Consider the following 7,558-nt stretch of genomic DNA (forward strand, 5'->3'; position numbering starts at 1 on the left):
CAACCACTGGGAAAGCTATTAGAATTAATAGAAAAAAATTCAGGATGAGCCTTGAAACTGAGGATTCAGTGAGATGGCCCGATACAAAAATAATATATAAAACCAAAGCGTCAGAATGCACGTCAATAAAATAGAGATTATGATATTGTAATTATAAAATAAAACAATACGTGTAAATACAATATTTAGCAAAATGCTTGCCATAGAGTCTGCCCTCGGTACATAAATCACTACAAGAGTTCATTTATTTGAAAAGCTTTCTCTGAAAATAACATTTACATATAGTATGCGATAATTTTGTTTAGACTCGCTGTTTCTGTAAATGAATGGTAAAAACAATCAGACACGTTACATCGCTCAGATCTCATGCTCAAGGCATTTTGCTGCCATCTGGCGACAGTTCATCTAAAAATGACAGCCAAGTTTTGAAAGCTCTTTCAAAACACTAACACTCTGAATTATAGTCGGTCTCATGGCACTTTTTCACCCAGAGACAGACGCTGACCTTACAATCTCAGGAAACCCAGTTGCTAACTACAGACAGAAATTTGAGAGCCAATCTTAGCAAGCAACTTAAGAAAATACTTAAAGGAAAAATCAACTGTCTTTTGCTTCCACTTACTTCCCACATTCCAAAACCTACCCAGAAGCAGACGTGGCTAAGAGTTCATCCAGCAAAGGGTATCACTATTCTGGGATGGGAGAAACGATGCAAGGAAGGGAATCTGGCTGAAGTGGGCTTTGGGATACACGTGCAAGAGGTATGGGCTCTGGAGCCAGGAGGACCTAGATTTGATTCCTTCCATCATCATCATTTACAACCATGTGACCCAAAGCAAGTTTCTGATCCTCAACTCACTTTCTTACCTCTAAAATATGAATAGCACCTGCTTGGCAAGGTTACCAGGAGGAAACGTAAAGGTTCAGTCTGTCCTACTCCAAAGCATGTTCTTGTAACACAAACTGGCTCTCCTGAGACTCACACAGGGCAAGGGTGTTGTTATTACGCAGATGTCGCACTGGTCCATACATAATTTTTCCCACATAAATTGTCATTTTCGGTGCCTGATCTTACACAGTGTGAGATTTGTCAGTATGTGGCATTATAGCAGGCATATCTGTACTTAGCTGACTGCCCCCCCCCCAAAATAGGAGCTCTCTTCCCTGTCCTCCAGAAACAGAACTAAAATGCAGTAAGAGGGGAGGTGGGTGGGGGGATGGGATAAGTGGGGGATGGGCATTAAGGAGGGCACTTGATGTGATGAGCACTGGGTGTTATATGCAACGGATGAATCAGTAAATTCTACCCTGAAAGCAATAATACACTATATGGTAACTAACTTGAATTTAAATAAAACAAAAATAAATCATCATGCAGTAATGATGATAGCTCATTTATGTAGTATTTACTATGTACCAACACTTCTAAGTGCTCTATTTATATTGCTGCATTTCATCAACTCTAAGACATCATGAATTTTAAGATGCAACATTATTTTCTGCACCGCTAAGAGAGAAAAAACCCTGCCATTTAAACTATGACACAATGGTTTCTCATCACATTGAATTTTTATTGACTAAGTATTGAAAGAGCTTTCTTAGATTTTTAGTATATATTCCTGCTGTGCCTACATTAAAAGGAAATAAGTGGGTGAAGTGAATAAGTAAAATAAATACGTAAAAGTAGTCCTAAAACTTCTTTATATTCAGAGTCTGACTCTTACGAATTACGTTTTGACTCGGAGTTGTCCATTCACACATTTACAGACAATTTACAATGTACTGCCTTCTCTTCAATTATGAGGATTAGGATACAGCACGTCTTTTAGGAACTAAAAGCCATTTGGTGCTGGGTTGCTGTGGCTCCCCCTGCAGGAACGCTGCGGAGTACATTCCATTTATCATCTTCCTACCCCTCCTCTCAACCATTTTCTTCCTGGGAGTTAAAATGGCCACCCACTATTATCTCCAAGATCATCTTCCAACCCCCTGACTCCCTTCTGTGAGTTTTGATGTTTAAGTTTTTAATATTTGCAAACACACAGATAATGATTTTATCCCTACTGCCACCTAGCCAACAAAGACTGTAAGTTGTCTGTCATCAACTTCAAGAAATATTCCATTTTTGGGGTGCCTAGGTGGCTCAGTCATTTAAGTATCTGCCTTGGGCTCGGGTCATGATCTCAGGGGCCTGGGATTGAGCCCGCATCAGGCTCCCTGCTCAGTGGGGAGTCTGCTTCTCCCTCTTTCTCTCCCTCTTCCCCTCCCCACCACTCATTCTCTCTCTCTCTCTCCCCCCCCCAAATAAATAAAATCTTAAAAAAATAAAAATTAAAAAAAAAGAAATATTCCATTTTCAAAGGTCTAAAACATGGGAAAAAATGTGCATGCAAAAAAAAAATCAGTAAAATGGGTAACATTTAATTCTTACAATAACCCTATGGCATATAGATGCCACTGTTGTCTTCATTCTATAAATGAACTAAAGCACGGAGGAGTTAAGCAACTTGCCTGGGATCACAGAGTTTATCAGTAGTGCTAAGGTTCAAATCCAGGAGTCTGGCCCCAGAGCCTATGCTTTTAAGTAGCACTCTGCTTCAGAGCTCTATTCCTAGTTCATCAAAATTTTGCTCTAAAATATCCAAGAAGCAAACATTTACACCATTCCCCTAAGTCATGCTACATGATGAAAATCATAATTAGAAACCCCAAGGCCTTTTGCAAGGTTTTAGTTAATTTGAATATCCATACAGAAGGCCACTGGCAAAACTGCCCAACTTACCACATCTTACAAATCGGAAATGTTAGTCCGTTCTCTCCACTGCTTGTTCTCCAAATGCTCACCTGGGTGCATTTTCCTCAAGGAGGTCACTTCTCTCGAGACTCAGCATTCTCCCCCTCGTTGTTCCAGCCTGGAGAATAATGTAGCTTTTGAAAATGGGATTCCCACATCTGCGGAAAGACGAGAGTTATGACTCATTGTATATAACTTTCCCAGAGCTCTGGGGCTAGACCCAAGGATCAGGGATGAGCTGAGACAAAAGATCACGTGAAGCAATTCAAATGAGCACTACTTAGTCTTGGATGAAATATTCTCCCGTAGACATTAGGACTTTTTTTCTGACGCAAATCTTCAATTAATGTCTATCTTCCTCCAGAAAACTCTAAGCTCTATGAAAGCAGGCATCACGTTGCTTTTCTCACCATTATATCCCCAGCACCAACAGCAGGATGTGAGGCAGTGCTATGTAAAAACTAAGTAAAAACTGAAATTATTATTAAACACATTTTCTCAGACATATTTGCTTTCTAAATCAAGACCATAAGGAAGGGAAATTTTTAGATACGCAGACTGCCAAGAACTTAAAAAAAACAGATGGAATAACACAGATCCCTCCAAACTTTAGTCAACTGAATACACCAGAGGTTATCAAACTTGCTTACCCCTCTAAGCAGCCAAAAAAAAAAAAAAAAAAAATCTGAAATCACACTGTCTACATAAACATTTTTTATTACTGCAACACACACATCAAGTCTCACTCAACCAGCTTCCCTAAATGCCTCTTACAGAAACTTCAGAAGCCAGAGAAAGTCAACTTCTGGAGCTGACTGGGGGACAGGAGGCTAGACACATCCCCAACACAGAGAAGATACTTCATACTATGGATTATCAGAAGTGAGGCCAAGGACTTGGAGCCAGGGCTGGGGCCCAATCTTCTTTGCATGTGGCCAAGTTTCCCTATAAAGTTCTAAGGCGGAAAAAAAAGCATTTTGCATATCATTCAAATAGAAAATCATTTGCTTATCTTACAGACCATTGTTATGGGATAAGGACAGCACAACAATCAAAAGATACAAAAAACGAAGGGCACCTGAGGGGCTCAGCTGGTTGGGCACCTGCCTTTGGCTCAACTCATGATCTCAGGGTCCTGGGACCAAGCCCCACATCGGGCTCCCTACTCAGCAGGGAAACTGCTTCTCCCTCTCCCTCTGCTGCTCCCCCTGCTTGTGCTCTCTCACTCTGTCAAATAGGTGCATAAAATCTTAAAAAAAGAAAAAAAAAGACACAAAACAAAAACCCTAAAACTAAATTCATCACACTTTAACTATAGAAGCAGCCTAAGATCCCTGTATCACAGAACTAGAAATTACGTAATTCCTGTTAGTTTCCATTTGAATGTGTATAAACGGAGTTCAAGTCTTGAGGCTTCACTCCTTGCCTGGAATTACCCTGACTGGCCCTCACTGGTGTGTCTTGTTTGACATCTCCTCTTCCGAGGAATCCTGGGAATCCAAGAGCCATGAGGTTTACTCTCATTCCAACTGAAGAGTAGCATTAGGTTTGAGGTTCTGAAGGCCTGTTAATGTGACATTGAAAGGGGGTAAGAAGTTAAAACAAGATTATCTGGAAAATCAACCCTCTCTCTCGCTCTCTCATTTTCTTTCTCTTTGTCCCTCCCCTCCGCCACCTCCCCAGCCCCACCTCACTACTCAGTGCTTCTCAAAGTTCTCCACTGAAATAGCTGTAAAATGTCCATGTCCGTGTACTCCTACAAAGAGATGAACTCTGGAGAAAAGATGAAGGAACCTTTCTATAAACAGTAAACTCTCATAAAAATCTTTATTTTAATCTCAGGATTTTGTGCAAAGTTTGAAATCTACCTTACTAAATCTGTTTTTCTTAACTAAATATTTTCTGCCCAGGAAGGTGCACCATGGCACACAGCTGCATATCTTTGAAGTTTCAATCGCACCCAATTTGAGAAGTATGTTTCTGTAACATCTATAAAGAATTCTAAGGGCGCCTGGGTGGCTCAGATGGTTGAGTGTATGCCTTTGGCTTGGGTCGTGATCTCCAGGTCTTGGTGTCGAACCCCACGTCCGGCTCCTGGCTTAGTGGGGAGTCTGCTTCTCCCTCTCCCTCTGCCTCTCTGCCCCTGCTTGTGCTCTGTCTCTCCCTCTCTCGAATAAATTTTAAAAATCTTATTAAAAAAAAAAACAAAACTCTAGCTGCAATTCCATTAGCACAGTTACCTGTTCACAGTAATCTATTAAACAGGGGGTATTCGATAAATGTTTGTTGGGTGAATGGAAAGATGGATGGATATCATTTGGAGAGGTATCCTTCAGATCTGTGAGAAAAACAAACAAACAAACAACAAGTTGTTCTTGACCCAACCTAAGGAAGCCCTAGGGCAACAGGATTGAATATAAAAGCAAAAACAAATAAGCCAAACTGGAACTCATTTAAACCACGTTTTGGGGGGCACCTGGCTGGCTCAGTCAGTAAAGCATGCGACTCTTGATCTCGGGGTTGTGAGTTCAAGCCCCACGTTGAGTGTAAAGATTACTTAAAAAGAAAATCTTTCAAATAAATAAATAAAAATAAAACTATGTTTTTGGAGCAATCCCAAATGCTTGCCCACCCAGATACAAGCAATCAAAGTATATTTATTAATACCTCTCAAGAATGTTCACGCTGAACAAGTTGAGCCTGGGGGCTCAGTGGGTTAAGCATCTGCCTTCGGCTCAGGTCATGATCCCAGAGTCCCAGGGTCAAGCTCAGCAGGGAGCCTGCTTCTCCTTCTCCCTCTGCCCTTCCCTGCACCCCACCTTGCCCCTCCCCCACGCTCTCCCTCTTTCTCTTGCTGGCTTGCTCTCTCCCACAAATAAATAAATAATAAAATATTTTTTAAAAAGCCAAACTGAATCAAACTCATTAAACTAAAAGAAAAGGTACTGTGAGGAAAAGAGCTTTGAAACAACCTTTCAGACGAAATTAATTTCTACCCTGCAATTCTCCCAGTGAAGAGAGGCAAGAGGCTACCCAAAGCAAGCCCTCCAAAGAAGTCACTTAAAGAAACTCGCAGACCTCCGAGTGAGATCTCTGCACTGGCCTTCCCAGCACCAAAAGGTTTTATTCAGAAGCACATTTGATTCTTCCCATTTAGTGTTACACGCTTCAGCTGGTGGATATCTCAGGCAGGAAGGACCGTCAGCCAATTCATCAATCAGGGTACTGTTTATAATTCTCTTATAAAAGGAAACCATTTCCCAATTTAAATAAGTGCCGCAGCCAATTTTTAAAAGACCCCAGTCCAATTTAAACAATATTCTAGCATTAACCTATTCTTGTTATGAAAAGCAAGCACGATAGAAATCATCTGCTCCCGGGCACAAATGACTTTAATAAAGTCAGGGCAGCTCGAGAAAAATGATGGGTCTTGATAACAGATGAGTGAAAAATAATTTGCCTATTAGATGATGGTTTTCTTTCTGCCTTTCTAGTGAGGCCTGCAGAGGAAAGGCAAATGACAAGTACTGTGAGATACTAAAACTCCCCTGTCAGACACAGGGTCAGAATGTCCTCTCTTGTGTCACTTTCTACTGCTCCAAAACACCGATTAGCCCAGTCTCCTGGAGTTCTACTTGTAAGAACTCCTACAGTTCCTGGGCGCCTGGGTGGCTCAGTCCTTTACGTGTCTGCCTTTGACTCCTGTCATGATCGCAGGGTCCTGGAATCCAGCTCCGCAAGGGGCTCCCGACTTCTCCCTCTGCTTCTCCCTCTGCCTCTCCCCCTGGCTTGTGCGCTCTCTCTCTCTCGCTCAATCTCTCTCTCAAATAAGTAAAATCTAAAAGAAGAAGAAGAAGAAGAAGAAGAAGAAGAAGAAGAAGAAGAAGAAGAAGAAGAAGAAGAAGAAGAAGAAGAAGAGGAACTCTTACAGCTCCTAATTAGGCAAATGAATTCTCACCAAAAGAGACCATGTTCCCATAATTCTCAGGCACCATATCCCTACAAAGCTACCTTTAAGCAAGACGCATATACTTCCATTCTTCCTAGAAAAGAGAAACACTCGTATGGTTAAATATCAGTGATTTGTACAATGACTCAAAGACCCCAGTTGTCACCTCAGGGTAGCAAAAGAAAATCAAGGAGGGGCGCCTGGGTGGCACAGGGGTTGAGCGTCTGCCTTCGGCTCAGGGCGTGATCCCGGCGTTACTGGATCGAGCCCCACATCAGGCTCCTCCACTATGAGCCTGCTTCTTCCTCTCCCACTCCCCCTGCTTGTGTTCCCTCTCTCGCTGGCTGTCTCTATCTCTGTCAAATAAATAAATAAAATCTTTAAAAAAAAAAAAAAAAGAAAAGAAAATCAAGGAATAACATCTTCAAAATAGCAATCATAACATCATCTTACATTTATACAGGGTTTATAGCTTTAGAGAATATAGTCACGTATACCATGCCCCCAACTCCTTACCGAAAATTTTCTTGGCACCCCCGCACCCGCTCCACGAAGCGCCCGCCGCACTCCGGGCCACCTGCCGGCCTGACTCACTCCTCCTCGGGGATTGGCCGGCGAGCTCCCGCCCCCAGGAGCCGCGCGGCGAACTGGGAGTTGTAGTCCTTACCGCGGTCCCGGATGGAAGACTGGCCGCCTTGGCGGAGGTCGGAGCCGCCGAGGGGAAGACGGGATGCCGAGAGGTGGACCGGCCCCCATCCCCCCGGACTTGATGTGGGTCCCGCCGTCAAGGCCCGCGGGCACCAGAGCCGGACCAT

The 7,558-nt window shown here is 42.7% G+C and overlaps 1 long non-coding RNA gene across 2 annotated transcripts; it reads right to left on the reverse strand.

Annotated features, from left to right (window-relative positions):
- Positions 1-1,556: 1,556 nt before the first annotated feature.
- Positions 1,557-7,337, reverse strand: LOC123001016 (uncharacterized). 2 transcript variants are annotated; one of them, XR_008958862.1, is made up of 4 exons: positions 7,260-7,337; positions 5,035-5,132; positions 4,231-4,358; positions 2,420-2,952 (listed from the first exon to the last, which is right to left on the reverse strand). It is a non-coding gene; the product is annotated as an uncharacterized LOC123001016 (long non-coding RNA). The 2 variants fall into 2 exon arrangements; XR_006409454.3 differs by having other exon boundaries at positions 1,557-4,358.
- Positions 7,338-7,558: the final 221 nt, after the last annotated feature.

This window comes from Ursus arctos, unplaced genomic scaffold (assembly GCF_023065955.2).
Source record: "Ursus arctos isolate Adak ecotype North America unplaced genomic scaffold, UrsArc2.0 scaffold_12, whole genome shotgun sequence".
Taxonomy (NCBI): Eukaryota; Metazoa; Chordata; class Mammalia; order Carnivora; family Ursidae; genus Ursus; species Ursus arctos.